Source organism: Xenopus laevis, chromosome 4L (genome assembly GCF_017654675.1).
Source record: "Xenopus laevis strain J_2021 chromosome 4L, Xenopus_laevis_v10.1, whole genome shotgun sequence".
Classification (NCBI taxonomy): domain Eukaryota; kingdom Metazoa; phylum Chordata; class Amphibia; order Anura; family Pipidae; genus Xenopus; species Xenopus laevis.
The window spans coordinates 72,103,792-72,111,990 of record NC_054377.1 but is presented as its reverse complement, the minus strand read 5'-3'; the positions used below and the strand labels follow the sequence as shown (position 1 = coordinate 72,111,990).

The following is an 8,199-nucleotide window of genomic DNA, read 5'->3' as shown; positions in this document are numbered from 1 at the left end:
ATATTTTTGTGTCTGCACTTCGGTGCTTTATATACTTTCTACATTTGAAACCAAATTTAAGATGGGCAATTATTTTACACCAATAGCTTCAATATATATGGTAACTGTACTATGTATTTTACAGTATCTGGGACAGTGTAGGACTATGTATTTTACAGTATCTGGGACAGTGTAGGGGTAACACATGAGATAACCTTGTGTGGTGTTAAACAAAAAAAGTCACCCTTAAACTACGGAGCAGAGGATTTTATCAGGCTTGTTTGCTATGCATGGCATGGTGCAAAGTGAATAAAAATGGAATAGTACTGTGGTTTTTGGTCAAGATGCATCTCCCTCCCTGGGAGTTGTGCCAGCTACTCATAGGTACAACTCTTGTAGTATCAGAATGAGTTGGAAGAACTGCTCCTGTCTTTGTGTGCAGTGCTTGGCAGTGGTACATACAAGTAGGCAGCACATCGGCATGACATAGGCATTGACTTACAAGTCCTTTACTCCCTTTACTATGGAAAGCTATACTAACACATCCTCAGAGCAAGCATTAAAGGGTGGTCACAACCTCATTGCAACCTCATTAATGTTTTTAAAAATTAGTGGTGAGCACAACTTTCCCTTGTTTGTTACTAGCATTATAAAGGGATCCTGTCATGATTTTTATGGTGTAGTTTTCATTTCTAAACAGCACCGGATTTGCAGGGCGGGTGCCCCTAGGGCGCGCGGTCCTATTGCCCGCCCGCACTACTCACACAGGCGCAAGAGTGCTGGCGTGCAAGGGCCAGAAAACTGGGGAACAGCGCATCCCCAGTGCTCCCAATAGAGCAGGCGGCCCCGAAAAATGTGCTGCCCTAGGCCCAGGCCTATGTGGCCTCGCCACTAATCCGGGCCTGTTTCTAAGTTATAATGTTAACACTGCAGATAATTCACCCTACCATGTAAAATGTCATTCCTAACCCAACAAGTGATATCACTCCAACTTGCAGTGCAGCAGTATAAAGAGGGACTGAAGTTTATCAGAGCACAAGCCACATGACTGGAGGCACCTGGGAAAATGACAATTTGTCTAGCCCCATGTCAGATTTCAAAATGAAATATAAAAAAATCCATTTGCTCTTTTGAAAAATGGATTTCAGGGCAGAAGTCTGTTGGAGTACCACTATTAGCTGATGTGTTTTGAAAAAATGATAGTATCCCTTTAAGTACAGGTTTCCCTTGTACCAGTGCTGTGTTCAGGTGCTGCTTTAAGCTGGCGTGTGACACAAAGTAGCAAAAAGACAGTAACTAATACATATATTACAATGGTGTTTATTCTTGAAAGGGACTGCTTATTTTGTCAGGGTGCTTCCCCTTATTTTATATTTGATGTTTATATAAACCCAGGCATGTGACTATAGAGGAAACAGACCCTGTGGTCGCGGGGGGGGGGGTGTCTCTAGCACTTAAAACCTCCCTATGGCAATCGATTGTTACGCCACTGTATAAACCCCTTAGGCTATGGGCACACAGGCTGTTGTCAGCGGCTCATCCGTGGCTGTTGTCAGCCTGAGTAATTTTGTAGGCTGAGAGAAGCTGATCTGCTCAGTGCCTTTGCTCCATTGATTTGAATCTGATCAGCCTGTGTGCGTCACATACAGGCTGAGGTGAGCCCAATTACGCAGGCTGAAAACAGCCTCTGTCGACAGCCGGTATGTCGAGCCTGTGCTTTTACTGCTAATTTTTGAAGAATGTTTTTACTCTTAAACCACGTGGCTTGTGTAGTAAATTCTTCCTTGTGCCCAATAAATGCCATGCTTTTTTATTCAGATAACAAAACCCACTTTAAGTGAACTTGCTTCAAAAGTTAATAGCTTAATTCCCACGCCTAAATATTTGCTTGATTGCATTTCTGATAACAAATAAAGGGACAATTGTAATGAAAGTTTCACAATATACTTTTAGCATCAGGATTTATTGAGCCCCATATACCTATCTGGGCATGCCCTGATCTACCTAACTCCACTAATCCACCCAATCTCTATTCCTTACATGGCAGTCCTTGCTCCCTATTTGCACTGGACACAACAAGACATGCAAGTCCTCTGCTGGTGGCCCTGAGCACATTGCATTTACTAGTCATGTTTCATCTTTCCATAATTTGGGTCTTCAAACCTTGTCTACTAGAAAATCATGTAAACTTTAAATAAACACAATAGGCTGGTTTTGCTTCCAATAAGGATTAATTATATCTTAGTTTGGATCAAGTACAATCTACTGTTTTATTATTACAGAGAAAAAGGAAATAATTTTTAAAAAGTTATTTTATTCAGATAAAATGGAGTCTATGGGAGACTGGCATTCCGTAATTCTGATCGTTCTGGATAACAGGTTTCCGGATAACAGATCCGATACCTGTATAACCACACTTTGTAGGTTGCATGTTGTATATAAGAAAGCCTAAAAATGAATGTGTGTATAACAAAAGTTTGTAATGGTTGTAAGACAACTTTCATTATGAAATGATATATGTTAAAATGTTTTCAAAAACAATGTTTCACACGTTAGCATATTCTGCTAATTTTGGGTTCACAGAATATTGCTGGCATCAACTATCCGTATCTATGGTCAGGGTGACTTTTAAAAGCACAAATATTTAGCAAGACAACCATTGCGTCTGTTCCAATGTCAGTTCTGTTTGATTGCTATTAATAATTAGCAGTTTCATGGATGTCTTTTTTTAATGCTTAATACACTAAATACATAAAAGTGGTAGTTTGTCTTTATGGTAAGTAACTTTTTTTTAATTTTCATTTATTTTTTATTTATTTTATTATTAATTATATTTTTTCGTTACGTATCTTTATATTCAAGCTGTTTCCCATTCATCTTCCAGTCTCTTATTCAACCCACAGCCTGGTTGGTAGATAATTTAAACCCTAGCAACCAGATAGCTGCTGAAATTCCAGACTGGATAGCTGCTGAGCAATAAGTTGAATAATTAAAACCCCACTAATAAAAACTGAAGACCAGTTGTCAATTTTCTCAGAATATTACTCTACATCACACTAAGGGGCAGATTCCCTAACCAGCGAAAATTCTCCATCGACGGCTTTGCAGCCATCGACACACTTCGCCAAGGCTAATTCGCTAGGACAACGCCAATTCACTAAAATGCGAAGTTGCGTCTAGGGTGCCAAACGCTGGCGAATTTTCACTAGCGTTACTTCGGCAAACTAATCGTTGCCCAATTTGCATATGGTGGGAAATGATAAAGTTACATAGCTGAATATGTTGCAGCAAATACATTACATTACAATAAATAAAAGTCCAGGGAACCTAATAAATAAAATAGAGTTGTTATAATGCCCTACACATGAGCCCACTGTATAGTTTATGTTTATGTTCCATATGTTAGAAAATGTAGGTGGGAACCAATTACCCAAAAAAAAATTATGGACCTTTGCAGGCTATCACTCTGAAAAAAGGAAAAGACAGCAGTGTTTTTTGGGACTTAGAAAAATTTTGCACTAAAAATTGAGGAAGTCCTATGCATTCCATTGCATCTCACCTGGTCTGAGCTGGCGAAGGCAAGTCTGGTGAATGGTAACGTTCAGTAAAATCCGCATTTTAGTGAATTTGCGGAGTTACGTCTGTTCGCCATGTGTAAGAACTAAACTACACAGTAGATTTTGTAGGAAGGAGTCAGATGTTAAAAAATAAAGAGGCTGATAGGATGTGATGTGTAAACTACATGGAAGCTGCAATCTGGCACAACATGCCTGTTGGATGGTAGTGTTGCTTGCTGCACCTGCATGGTGTCTGAAAGAATTTTTCTTCTTATTGAAATACACTGAAGTGTTGTATATAGATGCATGAACAAAACACACCATCTGACTTTATCTGATCTGACTTACATTACAGCTGTGGCAAGATTTTGTGGGTCCAATACAGGTGAACATATCCTTTAAATTACCATTACATTTAGAATGCAACTCTCCCTTCCCCTGTACATACTGTAAAGCCTTTTTTTAAAAGAATGTATATAATCAGATGGTTTATGCAGGTATGGGATCCGTAATCCAGAAAGCTCCAAATTACAGAAAGGCCATCTACCATTTTATCCAAATAATACACATTTTAAAAAATGATTTCCTTTTTCTCTGTAATAATAAAACAGTAGCTTGTACTTAATCAAAACCAAGATACAATTAAAAGAAAAGTTTACTCCCAAAATTTATATTTAAGCAAATCCGGTCCCGTAAGTGACATATTAAAGAATCTTACCAAACTGGAGAAGGAATCCCAAGTGATTAATTGGAGCTTAACTATGAAAGGAAAGCTATACCCTCAAAATGAATACTTTAGAAGCAAATATTTTATATCATATTAAGTGACATATTAAAGAATCTTATCAAACTGGTAAATATATATTTAAGTAAATATTGCCCTTTTACATCTCTTGCCTTGATCCACCATTTCATGATGGTCTCTGTGCTGTCTCAGAGATCACCTGACCAGAAATAATGCAGCTCTGACTGTAACAGGAAGAAGTGTTGAAGCAAAAGACACAACTCTGTTAATTGGCTCATGTGACCTAACATGTATGGTTTGTTTGGTATGTTTGTGAGTACAGTGAATTCTACGATCCCAGAGGGCTGCATTTATTTTTCAAAATGGCAGTTTTCTATTTATGATTACCCAATGGCACATACTACTAAAAAAGTATATGAATATGAAAATGGTTTATTTACATGAAGCAGGGTTATACACATGAGCTGTTTTATGCAATACCTTTTTATAGAGACCTACATTGTTCAGGGGGGTATAGTTTTCCTTTAAACCTTATTAGATGCAAAACCAGCCTATTGGGTTTATTTAATGCTTACACAATTTTCTAGTAGACTTAAGGTAGGAAGATCCAAATTACAGAAAGATCCATTATCGGGAAAATCCCAGGTCCCGAATATTCTAGATAACAGGTTCCATACCTGTAATACATTTGGTTCAAAGTGAAAAGACTTCAATGAGTTTGTAATGGCAGCTCAGAGTTGTGGAAGTCTGTGGATGGCCATGCAGCATTTAAACATCTAAAGAAAATCCACTAGCATTGATAATGTAATATACTGAACCTAAAAAAAAAACAGTCCCCAAATTAGGGGAAAGAAACCAAACCTGAAAACAGCTTCCTCTTAAATTAATATGGTACCATATCAAGTAGGCTCACATTTGGCAGACATTGAATAAAAGGCAAATTGAATAAAAGGTCTTTAGAACACTTTTCTATACTGAAAATCCAGCAACAAATCTCCCAGAACCCTGTAAAAGTTGGACTTTTACACCCAGAGTGCACTTGAGAAGGCTGAAAACCAATGGGCAATTCAATAGTACATTATTAATTTTTTGTAGCAGCTTTGAAATGAAGTAAATGAGGTCAGGTATGAGACACAACCACAGAGCGGTAAATAATAAGCTTCATAATAAGGTAGAAGGTACTAAAAGGGGGTTATAAAGACAGAAAGCTGGGAGCACCCCACACACGGATCAAATATCTATGCAAGTTAACAACAGACTTGAAAATATAAAAATGCACCACATTGTGACATTTATGCTACCTGGTGTTGGGCAACAAGCTTCTGCAGGTTGGTTTGGTTTTTGTTGAGCAATTATTTTATTGTAAAATGACCTTGGGTACAACTGGGCAGTCCCTGCAAGGAGTTTGCATATTCTTGATTGTAGACTCCACTTAGGGCACGGACTAAAGTTCTGCATGAATATATTTTTGTGCTATAAAAATAACAATTGTGAATAATTGGCCCTCTGCATGAAAGCAGTTGTGTAGCACTGGTCTAGTGGGTTACTGGCTTTATTTCAGCCATATGTTTTTAGACAATTCTGGCCCCCTTTGCAGTGCTTGGTTTTTTTGTTGTAACTTTAAAATAGTGAATAGCATCACTAAACACAATTTTACTGGAATTGTATTTTATGTGGGTATGACAAAATCCCTCCAATGATGGTTGTGCTGCTGGTTAATTTCTTCTTATCGGATGTTATGACATAAAGATCATGTTTTCAAGCTTGGGTTAAAAGTGTCATCATTACAAAATGGATTTTATTGTTAAAAAACAAAAACAAATCAAAAGCTGAAAATTGAATGTACAATTATATGCAAGCACTAACCATTTGGTGGCTCTGAAATCTAACACCCCATAAAACAGAATGGTGTTCAAGTGTTCAAAGCAAACATATTAGCCAACTTTGAACATGCTTAGATACATTTTTAAATGTAGCTTATACCTTCCTGCCAGTTAGAAAATTGCTTACTTAGGGCTCTTACACACGGTTGTATGTTTGTGAGCTCCCCTGCATTGCGATTTCTTCCGTTCAGCCGCAGGGGAGCGCAGGTGTAGATGCACAGAAGTATTGTCAATGGGGCTGTACTCACACAGATGCATGTATGTGCCGAACACAGGTAAAATGCAACATGCTGCTTCCCAACCTGCATTTGGCGCTTACGTGCGTCTGTGTGAGTACAGTTCCATTGACAATAATTCAGTGAATCTACTACTGCACTCCCCTGTGGCTGAATGGAAGTGCAAAGCAGGGAGCGCACATACAAACGCCTGTGTGTAAGAGCCCTCAACATGATGGCAGATAGGTAGTTAATAAACAAACAAAAAAAAAAAAAAAAAAGTTGAACTCGATGGACATGTGTCTTTTTTCAACCTTACTTACTATGTTACTATGATAAATGAACACAAACTAAATCACTGTTAGGCCCTCCTAAACAAAATTTTGGGTTACAATGCATGCAAAATTGCTAGTCTCCCAGTTCCAAACCGCCCCTCCCCTGGGTCTGCTTCCTCAGTAGTTCCATTTACTCCATAGCCTTTTTATTATAATTGGTCTCCCATAAACACAATACATGTATACAATGACAGATGCACATTGATCCTACCCCAGCTTCACACAATAACGCCCTAATTTACATTACGGCCACGACTTCCTACAATAAATTAAAAATGTACAGTTTATGTAGAGGTAGTTTTTAATTCTTAATATACTGAAAAAGGGCAGACAAGGCAATAGTTTTAAAATGTTATTTTATTAACAATGGTTTTACTACATAAAATTGAACTTCATTAGCAAATCTAAATAGTATAAATCAGTGTGTAAAATCATCTAAAAATACACAGTGCAGAGGTAGGTAGGCTGCTTTTAGATGCAATAGAGAGCAGCATAAAATAAAGGCACAATTTCATTACATATGCTATTGTTCACTATTTGTCCTTTTTCTTTTAAAAAGTTCTGCCAGCATTATCACTTTAATAGGAGCAAACGTATCAAATTCATTCACACATCACACCGAACCAGAGCTACGTTGCATTACCTTATATACATACATTTCTCACTTTACAATTCACACATAAGAAAAAAAAAATTGGGCCCAAGGATTCAGATATTCAAAGTGTTCTTGCAGTGTTTGTAAGAGTTATTTCCATTTCATGAAAGAAACTGTGCATTTCTGGAATACAGTTTAGACTCTATTCCATAACCACAACTGGGACTGGGACATGGTATTTTGTTTCTTACTATGAGTGTAGTGCAAAGATTCTAAACATTCACCAAAACAGACACTTTTTCTAGTCTTAATTACTCTTGCTAAAAACATGAATAAAAACTATATACAAATTAAATATAAAGGCCAGAACATGAAAGATTTCCATTAATATTGAACATTTATGCCCTTCTCTGTGTGAACATGTCGATGCACTGCAGCTTCATGAGGGGCAGATTTGTGTATGAGGGGGAAGTACAAAATAATTGGAATAAAGTGCTGCTTGGAGGTTCCTAAGACTTTCAACAATGTAAACCACGTGCATCAAGTCACCCTCAGGGAGTACAAAATAAAGAACTGCAGGAACACAAGAAGTAACAGAAAATGTCAAGACGGGGGAAAAAAGAGCTTACAATGAAAGGCAGTCAGTTTGGCTATTTGACACCAGTACCCAAAATGATTTGTTGTTAAAAGAATGTACATGTTGCATTTGTGCAAGTTCATTTTCTAAGTACCACTAAGACTTTAGTTTATGCCAGGTAAACGGCCCTCAAGTAACTATGGGAGTGGGATCTCTGTACGAGTTTGGATGCCAAATGGTTAACTCCCCATATTGATTTCTAATTAGGGGAGTTCTGTACGGTCACATGTGGCCAATAAAAGATACTGAGTAT

At 37.7% G+C, this 8,199-nt stretch overlaps 1 protein-coding gene across 3 annotated transcripts in view; it reads right to left on the bottom strand.

Moving 5' to 3' along the window:
• Positions 1–7,053: 7,053 nt before the first annotated feature.
• Positions 7,054–8,199, bottom strand: part of ssx2ip.L (synovial sarcoma, X breakpoint 2 interacting protein L homeolog) — a 22,544-nt gene continuing 21,398 nt past the window's right edge. For 2 of the 3 annotated variants that reach the window (XM_041589233.1, XM_041589232.1), the window contains exon 14: positions 7,054–8,199. This exon is cut by the window's right edge and continues 219 nt beyond it. The gene's annotated coding sequence lies outside the window, so the exon portion shown is untranslated. 3 annotated transcript variants of the gene reach the window in all.